Source organism: Zeugodacus cucurbitae, chromosome 6, assembly GCF_028554725.1.
Source record: "Zeugodacus cucurbitae isolate PBARC_wt_2022May chromosome 6, idZeuCucr1.2, whole genome shotgun sequence".
In the NCBI taxonomy this organism is placed as follows: domain Eukaryota; kingdom Metazoa; phylum Arthropoda; class Insecta; order Diptera; family Tephritidae; genus Zeugodacus; species Zeugodacus cucurbitae.
In genome coordinates, this window is record NC_071671.1 from 73,028,201 (window position 1) to 73,046,678 (window position 18,478).

The 18,478-nt window shown below is 38.0% G+C and overlaps 1 protein-coding gene and 1 long non-coding RNA gene across 2 annotated transcripts in view; both read left to right on the top strand.

The window, feature by feature from the left end:
* The first annotated feature begins 290 nt into the window (after positions 1-290).
* On the top strand, positions 291-2,449 carry LOC128922665 (uncharacterized). Its single transcript, XR_008471845.1, has 3 exons — positions 291-1,826; positions 1,913-2,055; positions 2,145-2,449. It is a non-coding gene; the product is annotated as an uncharacterized LOC128922665 (long non-coding RNA).
* A 34-nt stretch (positions 2,450-2,483) lies between these two features.
* The window catches only part of LOC105221417 (uncharacterized), a 49,235-nt gene continuing 33,240 nt past the window's right edge, over positions 2,484-18,478 (top strand). The window contains exon 1 of the mRNA XM_054233902.1: positions 2,484-2,797. The gene's annotated coding sequence lies outside the window, so the exon portion shown is untranslated. The remainder of the gene's footprint in view (positions 2,798-18,478) is intronic.

Here is an 18,478-nt window from a genome sequence, read left to right on the forward strand (position 1 = left end):
TAAAATATGTTTTCTTGTGAAAACACAACTAGCATCGTCTGAAAGGCTAGCAGAAGCGAAGTATTCACCCGCAATTCATCAATATTCAATATAGATCGCGATCCAAATATCATGATAAATATTGAACGTGTAGCAGGCCCCATAACTCCGGTCGTTATTGTCCAAGCTTCGATCTTCCTCGCTGTCTTCGTTCACATATGAATATACACATATACTCGTCGTTTAAATATACATATGTATGTACACAGCTTTTTCGTCTTCGCTGCTGTTGCTGTTGTCGAAGTCAGCAAGCAAGCTTGTGTTCGTCTATGGGAAAATTGAAAATCTAAGCTCGGCGGCTCGACTGAATGTGTGTGTGGACCAATGAAGAAGTTTCTGTCGGTTGTTTTCTTGCAGAGGTTTCGTATTCATTCATTCAGTGTGGTGAGGGCGACCTTGACGGACACGAAAGCGCGAAGTGTTTGCCCAGTTCGGAATATCGGCGGAGTGATATATTTTCAAATACTGTGACAACTACAGGGGGAAAATCTAAAGAAAAAGTATTCAAAGTTTGAAGAAATCAACTGTTATAGTAAACTTTATGTAACTAAAGCATTGGTGATAGTGTTGACTAAATCTCTAAAAATGAGAAAGTGATTGGTGATTGGTGATTAATGTAAACAATTTGAAGTACTTAGATGTTAAAATCAAATAAAGTAAAGTCAAACTAACGAAAATATAAAATAATATCAAAACAAAATAAAATAAATTCGAAAACTCTTGTTTACTGTTCTTTGTTTGGTATTCGCGATTTTAGTATTTATTATTTTTTTTTAATTTCAAGGTTATGAAGTCGAATAAATAAAATTCACATCATTCCCAGATAGTTTCCAACTCCAAACAAACATATTTATTCGTGCAAATGAGCTCCACTAGACGCGGGCAGATACAATTTACGAAGAATAAATGGAATATAAAAACACCTAGTGTAGTGATAGTGTACCCTAAGTACTGAATAGTATATAGTGTCCGCATATAGATTCAGTTCCACTGTTTAGGGGCTCATTTGCCGGTAAATCAAAGAGCTATCAGTGCGCATAATCAGTGTTGCATCCCGCCAGTTCAGTTGCTTGCTTTGTGGTTAACTGCACTGCGGATGCTGGCTCGAAGGCTCACCGTCTTCCATTCAATGTGGTGTGGGCATGCAATGCTATGCTCGCGAAGTTCATGCGGGAAAAGGAATAGGTGTCTAAACAAATAGACGTCAAAGCCGCGGGGAGCGAAACGACACTCAGTCAAATTGCATAAAACTTCCGATAAATTGCGTGCGAGCGTGCAAAGCATTGTGGTAAGCCAATCTGTCCGGGTCTCTTGAAGTCATATGGAGTTTATCGTTATGGTTCATAGTGTACTTCTGATTGGCTTTGGTGTGCCAGAGTTATCATTGCCTCGTCTATATGTTGATCACATCACAAATGTGCTTTCGTCATCCGGGTCCTTGTATGTATCTGATAAAAAATATACAGCAATTTTGTATGGACCTTCATTTGCCGTATTATATCCTTTCATAATTATTAACAAATATCGCGGTCCGTTAGCAATAGTGATGAAATAGCGCTTTTATTTTATCGTTTTTATTTTTATATATTACGTATATACGGCTGTGAGCATTACAATGGAAAACCAAATAAAATTAATATGTTTTTAATCGAAAAGGACTTTAAGGTCAGATTGCCTTTTCTCCAGTTGAGGTTTGAATGAGTGTCAGCTTTTCGAAGCTCTCGAACTTATCGACATTTGTAGTCACACAAATAGTGCCGCTTTGAAGACTTGTAATACTAATGTAGGTATGTGAAAAATATTTATATACACACATTGCACATACGAGTATGTATTTATGAGCTAATATATCAGCGTTAACCACACCACACAGCCCACAAAGCCAAATTACATGTTGGCGTGTGAGAATGCCACAAAGCAATGAAATATTTATATGAATATATAAACAGATACGAGTAATAAATGATGCACCAGCGTGGCAACCGACAACAACGGCTATCCATCGTACATTTGTATGTATGTATATGTAGATATGTATATATTTACTCAACTTTTTTAACTGATTTTTACGATTTCTTTCCTGTGCGAAAAATGCACATTTGAAGGGGAAGAATTACGTTTGGCAAAAGCCAATTGCATTGTTTAAACCTGGAATGCACGAAAGGCAATGGGAATATGAATAATACGGTACAAACAGAAAAGAGTTAAATAAATGTTAATAATCACATGCAATATATTAATGTAACGGTATATATGCTCGTTTAGTTTTCAATAAAAACCAAATCAATAAAACATATATAAGCAATGGTGTTTTGAAAAAATGAGAGAAAATTATAAAAAGTCTACTTGACCCATATCTTAATTGTTTTAACAGTGGAAAAGTTTATCCTATATAATTATAAATTCACTGTTCTATACAATTTTTTTCGCAATATTTAATATAAAGTATAAGAGCTATATTGTTTATAAATAAGAACTCTAAAAATACCAATTTAATCAATATAAATTGTTTGGCTATAACCAAATGAATAACCATAAAAGTGTCACTCGAATGAAGACAGAAATGTGTTTGTACCAGGAATGTTAATAATTCGTAAAACTATAAGTATTGATATAATGAACTTTGAAATCAACAATAACATTTATGACAGGTTATTGGAATATTAAAACTAAAAGAAATGAAAACAATTGCCATACAGCATAATTTATGCTTGAACAAATCATTAGTAAATCATCCGGGGAAAATGAACAGGCACTGGTAAGTTTAAGAAATAATTGTTTGTTTCTAAGATATTAATTTCTAACAAGTTATTTACATAAGCTTACTCACAGTTGAATTTACAACAAACTTCACTGTGCCAATTCACTTCCGAAAAGCATATGTACATACATAGTCGTATTGTATAAAGAGTAAAATGGTATAATTAAGATTTGCATTTTCCTTTCTTTGACTTCACCTTGTCAACATGACACCTGCTGTTTGTTGCTCATAGCTTTTGTGTTAGCTTAAGTTTTATTATTTTTAGTTGTAAGTTTTTTTCTCCACTTGTCTTATCGCCTGGTCCTCCACAATACTTTATTTCATACCATTAAAAAAATTGTTTTAATTTTATAAGATTTTGCTATGTCTTTCTTGAGGGGAGGACTTTAATTTTTAGAATTCTTCCAACAACAACAAACAATTAGAAGTCACTACCTCCACATAAGATATGTAAAATACCTAAAATATCTTTCATCGTCGCACCACGAAAATAAAAACGCATTTTCTGAAACCAATATTACGTTAGAAGAATATTACGTTTGAATATTACGTTAGAAGAAGAATTTCGCAGTACTCTAGAGAAGTTGAAACGATACAATAGACCAACTTGGTTTTTGAAAGCTCACTCGACTAACCACTTTTATGTGAATATAGAAATCAGTCTGGCACACTTCACCAGCAAGTAAAATTAGAAATCGAATTTATAGTTCTCATGAACAACTTTCTTCGTTTCTTTGCAGCAATTGTCCGACATTTTAACTTAGCACCCACATATTTGCATATATATTTACATACAGTGCACTCGCGAAAACTCGAACTAATGAAAACCACACCTGATCAAGTTAACGAATTATTCTAGTTTTCGATTTTTTATATTTTTCTTGCATAATTCAAAATATTAGAATGTGGTTTGATGTTTAGTGATTCATGACTAGTTTATTCGAACATTTTATTTTTGTTTTCTTAAATAATACAAGGAACATGTGTATGTAATTTTTTTGTTATTTTCGACCGAGGCCTTTTCGCGCAATCTTGGGCTAACTCTTTCAGCAATTGCCCATTTGTATAGCTTTGCTAAATATTGATACCGCATCGGATGAACTTATGCGTTCTGGTTCAAATTCATCTTCAGAATTGCTTCCTTCAATGGGTTCCTCTTCAATCAGGTCTGTATTCCAGTTATTTACTTTTTCTTTTGTAAAAGTAACCTATTAAAAATGTGATGTTGTTAAACATGAGCTTTTTATTTGGAATCACCACCATACCTCAGGACTCAAGCCTTCGAAAATATTTGCAGCTTCTTTTTCCATTTTTTTAGCTTCTGCTTCCATTTGGTTTTTGAAAACATTAAGCGGAACATCATCTTCGCCATCGTCTTCCAGGTTGGCAAATTTTAAATATTTTTCCAGCACTTCACCGAAGTTTCTTGCACCAACTTATTCCAAGCTGTATCCAAAAATGTAACAGCATCCCTCAAGCAAAAACATCGCTGCCATCTTCAGACTTTAATTCATCTTTGTTTGGATGCGAAGGTGCGTTGTCAAGAAGAAGCCTTTTGAGGCGCCTTTTAATAAAACAATACGCATCTAACAACAGTGCACGGATCGGCCGTTGCACAACTTCTAGTTGGATACTGAGGTGGACATGTTAAGATACAACAGTACGTATGTATATCGTATATGATATGTTTTCGCGTATAAAATAATGGAAAATTTTTTGTTCTAGTTTTAGAGCCATCATATTTTGTTCTAGTTTTAAAGTAGCCAAGGGAGAAGAAAAAATGTTCAAGATTCCGACCGTTGGAGTTATCGTGTGTTCGAGTTTTCGCGAATGCACTGTATGTATGATATATATATTCGTGAGTAGACTTGACTAACTTTGTTAGTGTGGCGCTAAAAATGTCGGTCAGCAACATAGCACGGTCTAATAAATTTAATTCATTTTCAGTTTTGTAATCCAATTCTTCAAATCTCAAATTTTGTTATTTAATTCGCTTATTTCGAGTTCATGTAGTATGACTGTTATCGTAAATATGTAAATATATGAGAAATTGTCTGTAGGCGCGAAAGTTTGGAGATATTTAATCGATCGTCATAAAACTTTATACTTTGGTTTCCGAAACGAACTGTTAGCGACCCAAAATATATATATTCGGCCAAGACACTGGTTCATCCGGAGTTCACTCACACAACAACATAATTCCACTTCATTTTGTGGGATTTTGTTTCAGTTTTAACCTGTTGCTAATTGTTTATCTTAATTGAAACTAATGATCGTCTGAATGAGGAGGATACTTTGCTTTCGACGCTCATCTGGTGATAGAGAAACGAAAATTATGTAGATAACGCAATTACAGAAATATGTAGATGTAGATGCATACAAACCTCCTCAAAATCGGGAATTTAAGCCAAAGGCTATCCACCAAAGCACATGACTTCCGCGTGCGTCGTGGATAATATGATGCAATTCCAGCTTGAAGAATACCATAGTTCGGTAGGCGCCTCCACTAGCCGAATTAACTTCAAATGCATCGAGTTAAAACGAAAATTGCTACACTTTGGAGCCTTCACTTGTAAACAAATGAAACTATTTCGAAAAACTTCCAGCACCAGTAACGCGACCCACTTGCGGCGAACAATCGAAATCAGGGTCAAAACGTTCTGCTGGGTACTGTGCCACCGTTTTGATGGTGATTAACATATTTATACAGTCACTTTGCAGCAGATGGACTATCAAGAAATAAATAACCCAACTCATTTTCTTAGACAGTTTTGCAATCTGCTCGTTTTTTACTTATTGTTTTAGGTTGCGTATTATGTATAAACATTGGGTTCATGCTTTTATTTCTGTGTTATTCATTTGGCAGACTTTGTTGTAACACATTGTTTGTGTGGCAAGTTGATTTTGTAATTTGCTTTTGGATGTGAAAAGCTTAAAGAAACAGTAAAGAATTTAACCTGAAAGCGTTGCAGCACCCAATTGCCACACTAGCCACATTTAACTGTACATTTAGTTGTTATTACCTGCCAACAGTTGCTACCACTGGCGATAGCCACAACGGTGGCTCTTTTAGACCAAGCATTGCAATCATTATATGTGTACATAGACACATACTCGCATTTAAATACATGTATGTATATATCTTCTATGTAGTATTTTGTAATTGTACTTCGCAAATTAATGTTTTTGTTTTTCGGCTTCTGCTAGTACTATTTACCATTTCCATGTTTGCAGCACATCGCTTAGAGCCCTGTTCTGGTTCCTGATGTCGCTGGTGTTGTTGCGTGTTTGGTAGTTACCTGTCTTGTCATTTGAGCTTGATTGGCCAACTCACCCATAACACTGACTCAATTACTCCAGCTCAAGGCTTTGAGTAGTTTCGTATACATTCGACGTCAAGAGAGGCAATTGTTTAATTACTTTATAGTTACTTTATTACACCTTAGAACAAGCCCAGTGAAATAAATACCCGACAAATGTTGCAAGACTTAAATTGTTTGGTTTCAATTGATGTCATGCGATAACCAACATCCCGTTTCATTCCATAAACGATGAGCATAACTAACTTTATAACAAAAGTTTTAGTAAAAATATAACATAAATATGAACTAGATGAAATATGTTGACGTATGAAACTCCTTACGAGTACAACAACAATGGATTATAAAAACAAGCGTGTCTGTAGTTTAGCTTTGTGCCACAAGCTCATAATTGTTGTACGCTAGAGATTCTTCCCTTCGGAAGAATTCTTTTTCTCTTCTAATAGTTTTGACTAAGCTACTAATAAATATTCCTTTCTATATCTTTGAATCGCTGTTCATGTGCGGTACCGTTAGACACACTTTATTATACGCTTAATCACATTTGTACGCATCAACGAAGAGTTATTTAAACATATTCGACCAATTAATGCCAAATTAAAATTACTATCCGCCGAGAACCATAAATACTTTCCTCCGATGGTTAACAAACTGTGGAGGCAACGCGAGCACACACAATTGCTATTATTATTATGGTATTGTTTGTGTTTAATGCAATCGTGCTCCCCGCAACAGTGCGGCCGCACTCAATTGTATTTGTAGACAATTAGGCAAATGATTGGGGCTGGGCATCAACGGAGCGCCTCGATGGAAATAATCTGAAACTGGGTGTTGATACTCACCAGTTGCAACTTTACTGGAGCGCAGTAAATCGATACGGGAACCTAGTACATATGTATGTACTCGTATGTATGTGCGGGCAAGCGCGTCAAATAAACACAAAGGGTGCACACGAACAGAACAATGAGTTGTTTCAACTCTAGCGGCAGCAATAGCTTCAATGGAGATTCTAACTGCTAAATAAATCAGGGGAATGTAACCAGAATGCATAAATAAAATTAAAAAAGTATTACAAAATATACAAAAACACTCTGCAATGAAACATCAAAGATACCAATCTTTTGACTACAAATCGAACTAGTCAGAAAAACACGAGATATTTGCCAATGTTCCTAAACTTGTTTTCAAGACCCTAAGTTGTACTGAGATGTACTATTTACGAACGCAAATTAGAAAATTGTTTCTGAAGAAGGCTTTAATGGTTTATATACCAATCTGCAATGTTCACAACTGATTTTTACAAATTTTACCTTAAATAGCCTTTTGTGCATTTCTAAATATAAATATCACTTAAATAGGAATACCAATCCACTTTTTCCTTTACAAATAAAATATGATTTTAAATCTTGCAAGAGATTGGTTATATATTCCTTCTTGAGAGAAGTTACTAGACTTAAATAGCGCCAGCTGTTTACAAACATATGCCAAAATATAGAAATAGACTTGGCTGACTAAGCCCCGACTAAATTTTTCTTTATTCTCTAACAAATTTACGATTCTAATTTGATGCAACGAAATATAATACTACTTCATGTCGAAATTATCTATATCAAAATTATTTTATTCTGGGTACATTCGCAAGCGGAACAGTATTTTACATGCTTACCCACATAATTACATAATGTACAGTATATGCCAGAATGCAATGCATAATTTTTGCACATTCGTCCATATTCGCGTAGCAGATTTTCGTTCAATGATCCCTGATTGAATTATCTGGAAATCTCGTAAAGCTTGTGAAAATCACTGTCACTGTGCAAATTAAGCTAAAATAATCATAAAGTTCATTGCCGCCAGCTTCGCTGTGGCCATGATCGAATCTTACCTTAATGTACTGTGTCATACGGTAGATATTGTAAGGTTCTTACCAAGAGAAATGCGTAATAAATTGATTTGTTCTTTTATTAAGTCATTAGAATTTTGCACTCGAGCTTTATGAGGCTCTGGGATAGTGAAGTAAAGGAAAGGAAGGTAGAAGAAAACAACTCGAACAGTATTTGTTCAGCAGACTAAACTTTCTGTATCATAAGCATTTGAATTTGAGAGTCGCTCATCTCTTCCGGTGGCGCAAAAGGCCAGAAACGTGTTAAACCAAGAGTGGTGGGCATTGTGACTACATTCATTGGCTACTGCGGCTGTTTCAGAGTGCCGTTGTGCCGCTGCAGTGAGCGTAGTTTAATATTTTCATAATAGTAATCTGTGTGTACCCCTCACCATAACTACCTTTACAAGCTCCGAAAAGTATAAGAACCTAACAGTCCTGGCGCTTACCACAGTGGCGTATGCCGCAATGGATTTAGTTGGTAACCACGGTGTTAAGTCAATATACCTATTATGGTTAATGTTTTCTGCTAATTTATTCAGAAGTTTTAAACATACTGCACGCTACTAAACAACGTATATAGTTGCAGTGGTTGGTTATTCGTGAATGCACTTGGATGCCACAAGCACTCGACCGTTCGGCGTTCAGCGTTTGGTGCGGTTCAGTGGCGCTGAGTTTGCTTGAAATAACGTGGATTCTAATGTGAATTTTCGGCCTCTAATATGCAGGTGTTTAGCTATGAATATTTACTTTTATACCCGACTACAAGTGGAGTCGTAAACTGGTGGCGATGTGCAGTAGACGGTGAATAGGCCAACAATTTGCTTTTATGGCATTACATACATATTCACGCACACATATATACATACATATATATAGAAAAATAAATGGACAGGGAAAAGTGAGAATAATCAGATGCAACAAAACGGTAAAAAAAATTCAGCGAAAAGCGGAAGAGGCGGTAAATGATGATAACAAGCAGAATAGCTGATGCTCAGCGAATTTATGAGTAATTTTTAAGTTATTTTTTAATTAGCAACAATCATAAGATTATACATGTGTATACTCATTAGGAACGAGATTTTTAACTTTTGGTGTAGTACAGGTACAGTGGGTGTTTGCCGAAGAGGAAGATTATATGGCAACCCCGACAGTTGGTGTATCTGTGTAGAGCGAATTGGATTGTAATTTTGATATTTACTGGTTTTCATAGTAGCAACCTCGGCAAAGTATCAATAATACTCGTAAAATGCTAAATTTTATTGTTCAGCAAATTGATTAATGATTTACAATTTCATGAAATAACGATACTTTTTTTCCTGTTCAATGGGACATTTCCTTAATCAATCTCGCACCTGCCAAGTCCCTCGATATTTTAAATCTAATGTCATCAAAAATCAAAAATGTACCGTTCGGAAATGGCGGTAATTAAACCTTTTTGAGCTACGAAGCGTTGATTCTTATTTGATTTCCTCTTTTTTTTCCTACGTTCTTTTTTTGCATAGTTTCGTATAAATATATGTGCATATGTACATATTTGCATAATTTCCACTCTTTTATTTAAAATCCAGTTCCTCCCAAAACAATAAAATTCAATCGTTATTATTTTTTGCTTCGTTTCCACTGTAGTACAGTATGTACTCCCTTTTTTCACTTCTCCGAATCCCTTCCATCGTATTTCCTGTAGGTCTACAATGTCCATATTATATTTAATTAGTTCGTCAGTCCAATCTCGTTAAGTTTTCCGGCTTGTAGCATTGTTCTAACGTTTCAAGAGCCAATATTCAAATCAATATTCCTTTTTCCGTTCCTGATGTCGTCAACTTTTGCGAGTTTATTCCGAGGCCTTCATGACAAAGTATTTTCAACGAGTGAGATGTCTGCCCAACGTCGTCTAGGCTGATTTTTCCTACAGTCCTGCATGCTATTCTACAGACTACGAGTCGCCTGTTTACTCTTTCGAGAATTGGCTGTTAGAAATATACCGCCCATACTCGGTCGTTAGTGCCTCTTTCGTTATCGACAGGATGCGCCGACGTGTAGGTGAGGTTGACAGTTGAATAGGAAAATCTCTATAATCGCTTCACTATCCCATAGCATATCAACATATGCACAGCATTCATCATGAGCACTGCGTTTCCACATAAAGCCATTCACAAAGGTACATGGAGAATTCCCGGAAGCATTGATGCGAATCAAATTGACCACGTTCTCATATGCAAAAGAAGAAGAAGACTATCGAAACGCAATAACAGATAAAAACCAAGCAAGAAGAAGTTGGCTCGGAAATAAAACTAGAGGAGCAGAAAACATTTATGTATATCGAAAAAAGAAGAGAGAAACTTAGAGAGTATATGCGAGAACTTAAATTCGAGTAATACTCGAAAGTTGCACATTCAAATAAAAACTGAAAAACGAGAATTCCATCCTCGTACAAGTATTTGCAAATCTAAAAGCGGAGAAATACTCACTGAACAACAAAAGAGAGAGTAGAGCGTTGGGCCGAGCATTTTAGCGAACTACTGAATGCCCGGAATACTGACGAAAACAATAAGGAAGATAATTTACCAATAGAAGGTAATGATGCAGCTGAATCTGCACTACATGCACAACCTCCAACGAAAGGTGAAATTCACAATGCATTAAATCACCTCAAAAACCACAAGTTATTTTGAAAGAATTAACCACCTACTCACTCTAATATGGGAGCAAAAAGTCTTGCCTAAAGAATGGAATACTGCCATTATAATACCAATCCATAACCAGGGAGAAAAAACACTCTGTACACTGTGATACTCAACTGTGATATTCAACAATTTTCAATTTGTTATTATGCTGCGCAATAGATGAATTGTGCGACGCCAAGCGTACTGGTCGAATAATATGGCTAGGACACGTTTCATATGATTCAAGAGCCCAAAAGAAGGTATTGAACGCGAAAGCATACATCGGCAGAGCAAAAGGAAGGCAAAGAACAATATGGAAGGACGAAATAATCGAGGATCCGAAGAAGCTCCGATTAGAAAACTGTAGAGAGACCGCTAAAGACATAGTATCTTCGAGACGTATTGTTCAGCAGGCCAAAGCTTACAGAGAGCTGTATAGCCAAAGTATGATGATTATTATTTTTTCTAAGCTATTAAATTAGGTCCCTAGATGATATATTTATTTTCGCCCAAGGCCAATTAGTTTTCAACACAGCGGCTGTGCACATCGAAGTTTTCAATTGGACAGTTGCTTCCTCATCGTCGATATTATAAGCCCAATGGCCAAACGACACTTGAGCAGGCGTACTTGCTGAAATTGCCATATTTGCTGTTGTTATTGATTATCTTGCTGCAGATGCCGTGTATTTCACCTCGTTTCTTTTTCAACAACAGTTCTTGCTTGCATGGCATAGCTGTTGTTTATGTTATTATTGCTGCCGTTGTCATAGCACATGTCAGAGCGAAAGAGCTCATGGAAAAAAATATGTTGCAGATAGTACTTGTGAGTTGTACCTGAAACAAAGGCAAAAACGCTAAAACATTTCAACGATGCACTGCACGTACCGCAGCAACAGGTTGCACGTAACGCTAGTAAACGCAGGCATCTACCTACAAATGTACATATGTATGTACATATGCGTCGCATGTCAAGTAGCCTTCGGTGATCAACAACAACAATCGAAGAGCAAAAAACGACATTTAAAATGCAAACAAGCGACAGCAAAATCTGTAGCTAGTTATCAAGTATGAAATGCCACACAAACAATTGGATGGAGGTGCACATGTACACACACATACTCAGACTCGTATGGATGCAAGCAAAATAAATTGCCCATTTAGGCGACAAAGCGACTGATGCCATAAAGATGAGCGTAAATTGCTCAACAATAAATTCCAAATTGTTCTTGAATTGTTGTCATCATCACAGCATCGCAAGGCGACAACGCTGCACAGTGGGGCAAAAGCGTATAAATGAAATATGAGCCAAGTGATTACCGTTCAGTAACTCTGCTGGGCATGTCATACAGATGTGGCCAAGTGGGATATGCACGCATGTCAAAAAAACAGTTTGCAGAAGACCTACCGTTTTACATATATGTCAGTTGCATTCAGTTACTTCTCGTGTCAAAACTATAAATGCTGCTCCTCTTCCATGATCATTAGCGCATAGTCGGGGCATTGTTATTATTACACCGTTATGTAAAAATTGAGCTGCTGACACTAACATATGAATTATCGTCGTTATAGCTTTCGCAACGACTTTTCGACTAGGAAAGCCCCAAAGGAACACAAACACTGTCTGCACCAGAGCTTTTGTTCATCAAATGGATGACATCAATCTAATTCCTGCAGCACCGCAGGATTGACGGCAGCATCTCCTGCTAAACTCATCAAAAATGTTGTGCACGGTTGACAAGCTGTAATAATGACAGAGAAATGTGGTGCAGCAGATGCTAATATACGAGTGGATATACATATGTATGTTTATATGTGCATATGTCTATGTTCATGACAATGCATGTGTTTTATTTTTCATTTTCTATCATTACCGTTAGCGCATTGGAACAGGGGCATCTTCGTAGATAATAATTACTTACGCTATCGGAGCAAAATACGCTGATGCTGCGTGTCAGTGACACGGCGTCACGACGGCATTGCAATGTGAGGTGCAGTGGCATTGTGGCAGCCATAAAGGGGCTGATGTGGCAGAAATAAACAATTACATGCGTTGCTAATGCACTAATGTGCAACCAATATATTTTATATTCACATTTGCACTTGCGGCTGCATTCTACAAATGTACGTTGTCTACTGTTACTATGCATATCCATACATACGTACATATGTATCTATGTATGTACATAGCTGTTTAGAAGCAGGCGCATGTAGACGATTAAAGTCTAACGGTGGATGTTGCATACACGCGCATCTATTGTGGCAACAGGCGTATGTAATTATATTCTAACTGCACTTGCACCCAGATTCCACGCTTGTCAATGTGCGCGAAGCCGACTGTGTGGCAGCGGTGGCGTTAACAGGTGCCATGCGGTCAGAGAAGTCGACAACATTTTAGACACGCCTGATTAAAATAAGCAAACAGGAGTTTATCTTACACACTCTCTCATGTATACTCGCACGTACATATGCATGTAATGTATGTATGTATGTATGTATGTATGCACATAAATTTCATGGTAATTCTTTTAAGAGCTTTGGCAGCTGTGAAAAGTAAGCTTACATACGTATATGACATTAAACAAATTATGAAGAACCGTTGATCGGCGAATCGCTTCCAAAACTTTGCCAAAAAGGTTGTGTGTTGAGCGATGCTTTATTGACATAAAAAAATGTTTGCTAATCGGCATTCGTTAAGCGCACCGAAGCTGTCATGTCATCTTTCGCATATATCAAACAATCTCACCATAAGAAGCAATCAGTAATAAGAGGCATCGCGTCAACCAAAAGCACTCACGCCACATAGCAGGCATTCGTCTGCCGCAGCATCTGAAGGGAAACATCACACGTGCAAGCGCAGCTCCTAAATGAGTTTGCTTTATTTACGAGCAATAAATATCAATGGGTGGGTTGTACATACATATGTTATTAACCTGGAGCTGGCACTGGGGACAGTTTGCCGGGATTGGCAATCATTCTGTCCGATACCAATCGCTGCTGTTGGTAATTGTCAATGCTTGCTTACGTAATTGCTTAGCATTATTATACTCTCGCAACAAAAGTTGTTTGTAAGTCATAGAACTAAACGAGTTAGATATAGGTTTATATATGTATATATAAAAATGATCAGGAGGACGAGACGAGTTGAAATCCGGATGTCTGTCTGTCCGTCCGTCTGTCCGTCCGTCCGTCTGTCCGTCCGTCTGTCCGTGCAACGGATAACTTGAGTAAAAATTAAGATATATTGATAACTTGGTACCTTGGCACTCCGAGGAGATTGGTATTGAAAATGGGCGAAATCGAACCACTGGCACGCCCACAAAATGGCGAAAACTTAGAAAGTGTCATAACTAAGCCATAAATAAAGCTATAATAGTAAAATCTGGCATAAGGAATCGCACTAGGAAGGCATATCTGAATGAATTTTTTTTTGGAAAAGTGGGCGTGGCCCGGTGGGCTTATATATATAATTGGCGTAGGAACCGCTTTAAGCGATTGTAGCCGAATCCACCAGAGCGCGCCACTCATTCCTCCTTTTTGCTTTTTGGCGCCAACTGGAAACACCAAGTGAAGCCAGGTCACTTTGCACTTGGTCTTTCTACCGGAGTGGAGGTCGTCCTCTTCCGCGGCTTCCTCCAGCGGGTACTGCATCGAATACTTTCAGAGCTGGAGTGTTTTCTTCCATCCGTACAACATGACCTAGCCAGCGTAGCCGCTGTCTTTTTATTCGCTGAACTATGTCAATGTCGTCGTATAAATCGTACAGCTCATCGTTCCATCGTCTGCGGTATTCGCCGTTGCCAATGTTTAGAGGACCATAAATCTTGCGCAAAACCTTTCTCTCGAAAACCCCAAGAGTCGTCTCATCGGATGTTGTCATCGTCCACGCTTCAGCGCCATACATCAGGACGGGAATAATGAGCGACTTATAGAGTTTGATTTTGGTTCGTCGAGAGAGGACTTTACTTTTCAATTGCCTACTCAGTCCAAAGTAGCACCTGTTGGCAAGAGTGATTCTGCGTTGGATTTCAAGGCTGACATTGTTGGTGTTGTTAATGCTGGTTCCCAGATAAACGAAATTATCTACAACTTCAAAGTTATGACTGTCAACAGTGACGTGGGAGCCAAGACGCGAGTGCGCTGACTGTTTGTTTGATGACAGGAGATATTTCGTCTTGTCCTCATTCACCACCAGACCCATACGCTTCGCTTCTTTATCTAGTCTGGAAAACGCAGAACAAACGGCGCGGTTGTTGCTTCCGATGATATCAATATCATCGGCATACGCCAGGAGCTGTACACTCTTGTAGAAGATTGTACCCTCTCTATTTAGTTCTGCAGCTCGTATTATTTTTTCCAGCAATAGATTGAAGGAGTCGCACGATAGTGAGTCACCCTGTCTGAAGCCTCGTTTGGTATCGAACGGCTCGGAGAGGTCCTTTCCGATCCTGACGGAGCTTTTGGTGTTGCTCAACGTCAACTTACACAGCCGTATTAGTTTTGCGGGGATACCAAATTCAGACATCGCGGCATAAAGGCAGCTCCTTTTCGTGCTGTCGAAAGCAGCTTTAAAGTCGACAAATAGATGGTGTGTGTCGATCATTTTTTCACGGGCCTTCTCCAAGATTTGGCGCATGGTGAATATCTGGTCAGTTGTTGATTTTCCAGGTCTAAAGCCACACTGATAAGGTCCAATCAGTTTGTTGACGGTGGGCTTTAGTCTTTCACACAGTACGCTCGATAGAACCTTATAAGCGATGTTAAGGAGGCTTATCCCACGATAGTTGGCGCAGATTGTGGGGTCTCTCTTTTTGTGGATTGGGCAGAGTACACTGAGATTCCAATCGTCGGGCATGCTTTCTTCCGACCATATTTCGCAAAGAAGCTGATGCATGCACCTTATCAGCTCTTCGCCGCCGTATTTGAATAGCTCGGCCGGCAATCCATCAGCCCCCGCCGCCTTGTTGTTCTTCAAGCGGGTAATTGCTATTCTAATTTCTTCACGGTCGGGCAATGGAACATCTGTTCCATCGTCGTCGATTGGGGAATCGGGTTCGCCATCTCCTGGTGTTGTACTTTCACTGCCATTCAGCAGGCTGGAGAAGGCAGAGATGCTGATGAGTGCTCTCAGAGAGCAGGAGTGCAAGTCGAGTAGAAAATCGTTCGGCTGTCGGTTGTGATTGCAGCTTTTCGACGTCGAACCTTCCTTGTGTTTGTTGACGGGCGTTCTTTGCTGCACAGAGGCGAGTGCGTATCTTTGCTGCTACTAGTGGGCTTAATTCCGCATATATCTGTTAATATTTGAGATATCTTTGCAAATTTAAGTAAGCGTATATTCTTGGATATATTGGATATATACAGTGGGACTTCCATAACTCGAATATCTCCGTAACTTGAACTTTTGAGTTGGCAATACCGTTTAGAAATCAAATTTCATATAAATTTCCTTCCACAACACGAACTTCTATAACTCAAAGTTATCCATAACTCGAACTCTTGAATTGGCAATAAAAGTCAAATTTCATACAAATTTCATACAAATTTCCTTCCATAAATCGAACTTATCGACTAGCGCATAATACAAAATTTAAAATTTTACTATCGAGGCAGAATATTAAAAGAGAACATCTATATCGTACGGAGGGAACAAAAACTATGATACTATACTTTTGGATTGCATAAATGATGTAACAAAGGCATGGGTTACAGACGTCAAGAGCCAAACAATAGCAAACTGCAACCAACAAAATTACAAAATAGATGTTTTAACGTATGAACATAAAACTTTATGCGAAGTAATTAAATAAAACTGTATTTAAATATAAATTTTCCAAATATAAATTTTATCCAGAAGTTCCACTGCATATAGGTTCAGGAATTACATCCGCCCTCATATACTACACATATATGATGCTTTTCCTTATTCTATTGGACTTTACGCGGAATATATGGGTCAAATTTTGTGTTATCTTGATAAAATTGCATCAATAACTTGCGAGAGTATAAAATGTTCGGTTGCACCCGAACTTAGCCTTTCCTTACTTGCTTTTTCTTCTGACGGAGCTTCTAGCACGCACGCCCATCATTAAATAATGGTTAGCCATACATTTCATCACGGTTCACTTAATGTGACTTATTAGCGGGCATCAGCTTTTATGGCACTTTCAAGATGTCACATTATTTTTTCTTCATTCATAGATATTTTCGATTGCAAGTGTTAGAACGATTAATTCGAATGTAGTTGGCATTTAGTTCCTTTGTGATAATATTGATTCTTGTGGTACACATTCTTGTGTGCAGTCCGAATTTCTATGAGTATTGTTAGTCTTTAGAATGATTAGTAATATGAAAGTTGGATGAGCATACTTTTCGATTTCATCTTCATCAACTGCACCTAAATCACTGAGAACATAAGCACAAACTGATGTGATTACTTTTGTACAACCAATGATTTGTAGTTGCTTGACATGGTCGCCATTCATTAGCTTACATATGTCACACTCGAATTGCGTTGTTCATCGAAGTAGAAAATTTTGCAAATTAAAATTCATTTTGAAATATCCGAATTCACTTAACCAATAATTAGTTAACACCATTTACTGACCATCGAACACATACCGCTTGCGGTTAAGCCAACGGCGAAGAGCAATTCCACTCGATGTTGAATCTTGCATCTACATGGCATGCAGCTTTTACGCCTCTCGTATGTCTACAACCAGAAACTTTCTCAGGTACATACATATTCGAGAACTGCTTTGAGCATGCCATAACTAAGACCGTTTCAACAAGCGTAGAATTACGTAAAGATGCATTGAAAAATGATATGGCATTAATGTGTGGCCACTCATGAAGAATCCTGTGGCACTTGTGCAATTCAAGAAGCACTTAGCTCTAAGAAATGCATTATTCGTACATTCGTACTCACACCTTAAAGAACTCCATTACCGGCTAACAACTTCACATGTAATCACTTTAGCTAAAAATACGACCAGAGTGCTGCCGGCCTATACGTAAATGTAAATCAGAGTGTCGACCCAATCGTAGCTACTTGTATTGCCAATCTTCGTATGCGCAAGCCTGAGCACACGTTACTTAAATTTACGCCAACTATAAATTCTGCGATAAACGTATGGTACGCATGCGCGAAATGCTACTTCTCAGTCACTTCTTTCCGTGACTTTGCCAGGTGTAGCTGGCATTGGTTCATTGTATAGGTTCATTTTGTAGAAAAATTTGCTGGCAGCGACAATTTTCACGGGGTTTAGGTTTCGCATGTATTCTCCCACATTAAATGTGTTATATGTACATACATATGTACTATATGTAATACTGTCAACCTTTTGTTGCTCGAATTTTGGTGGTGTTCAGTAACGCAGTGTTGCAGTTATTTAGAAAAGAACTAGCCTAAGTGCCGCATAATTCTTACGGTATAATTTGTATACTTCAACGCAACGGTAACGACAACACCTCATTAAGATGACACAAAAGCTGCCATAAAGCACACAATCTAAAATAAATTAATAAATATATTCACTAACAAACGCTCACTCACGCCCAACATACTGGACACATACAACACGATTGGCCGGCAAGGAGCGCCATAAAAGTCATGGCTAATTGAAGGCGTCAGCTGCAACATTTGCACGGCGCGTATACGCCAACTGTTGCGTTCGAAAAGCGCCAACAGCTGCCATCAAACAATAAGAGAAATCCTTAGCCATCACAACAAGTACTGTTGCCGCTCTAAGCTAGACTCACTCGTGGACGGACTAACTGACAGACGTTGCACTAACGGCATAGCGGTTTGCCAAGG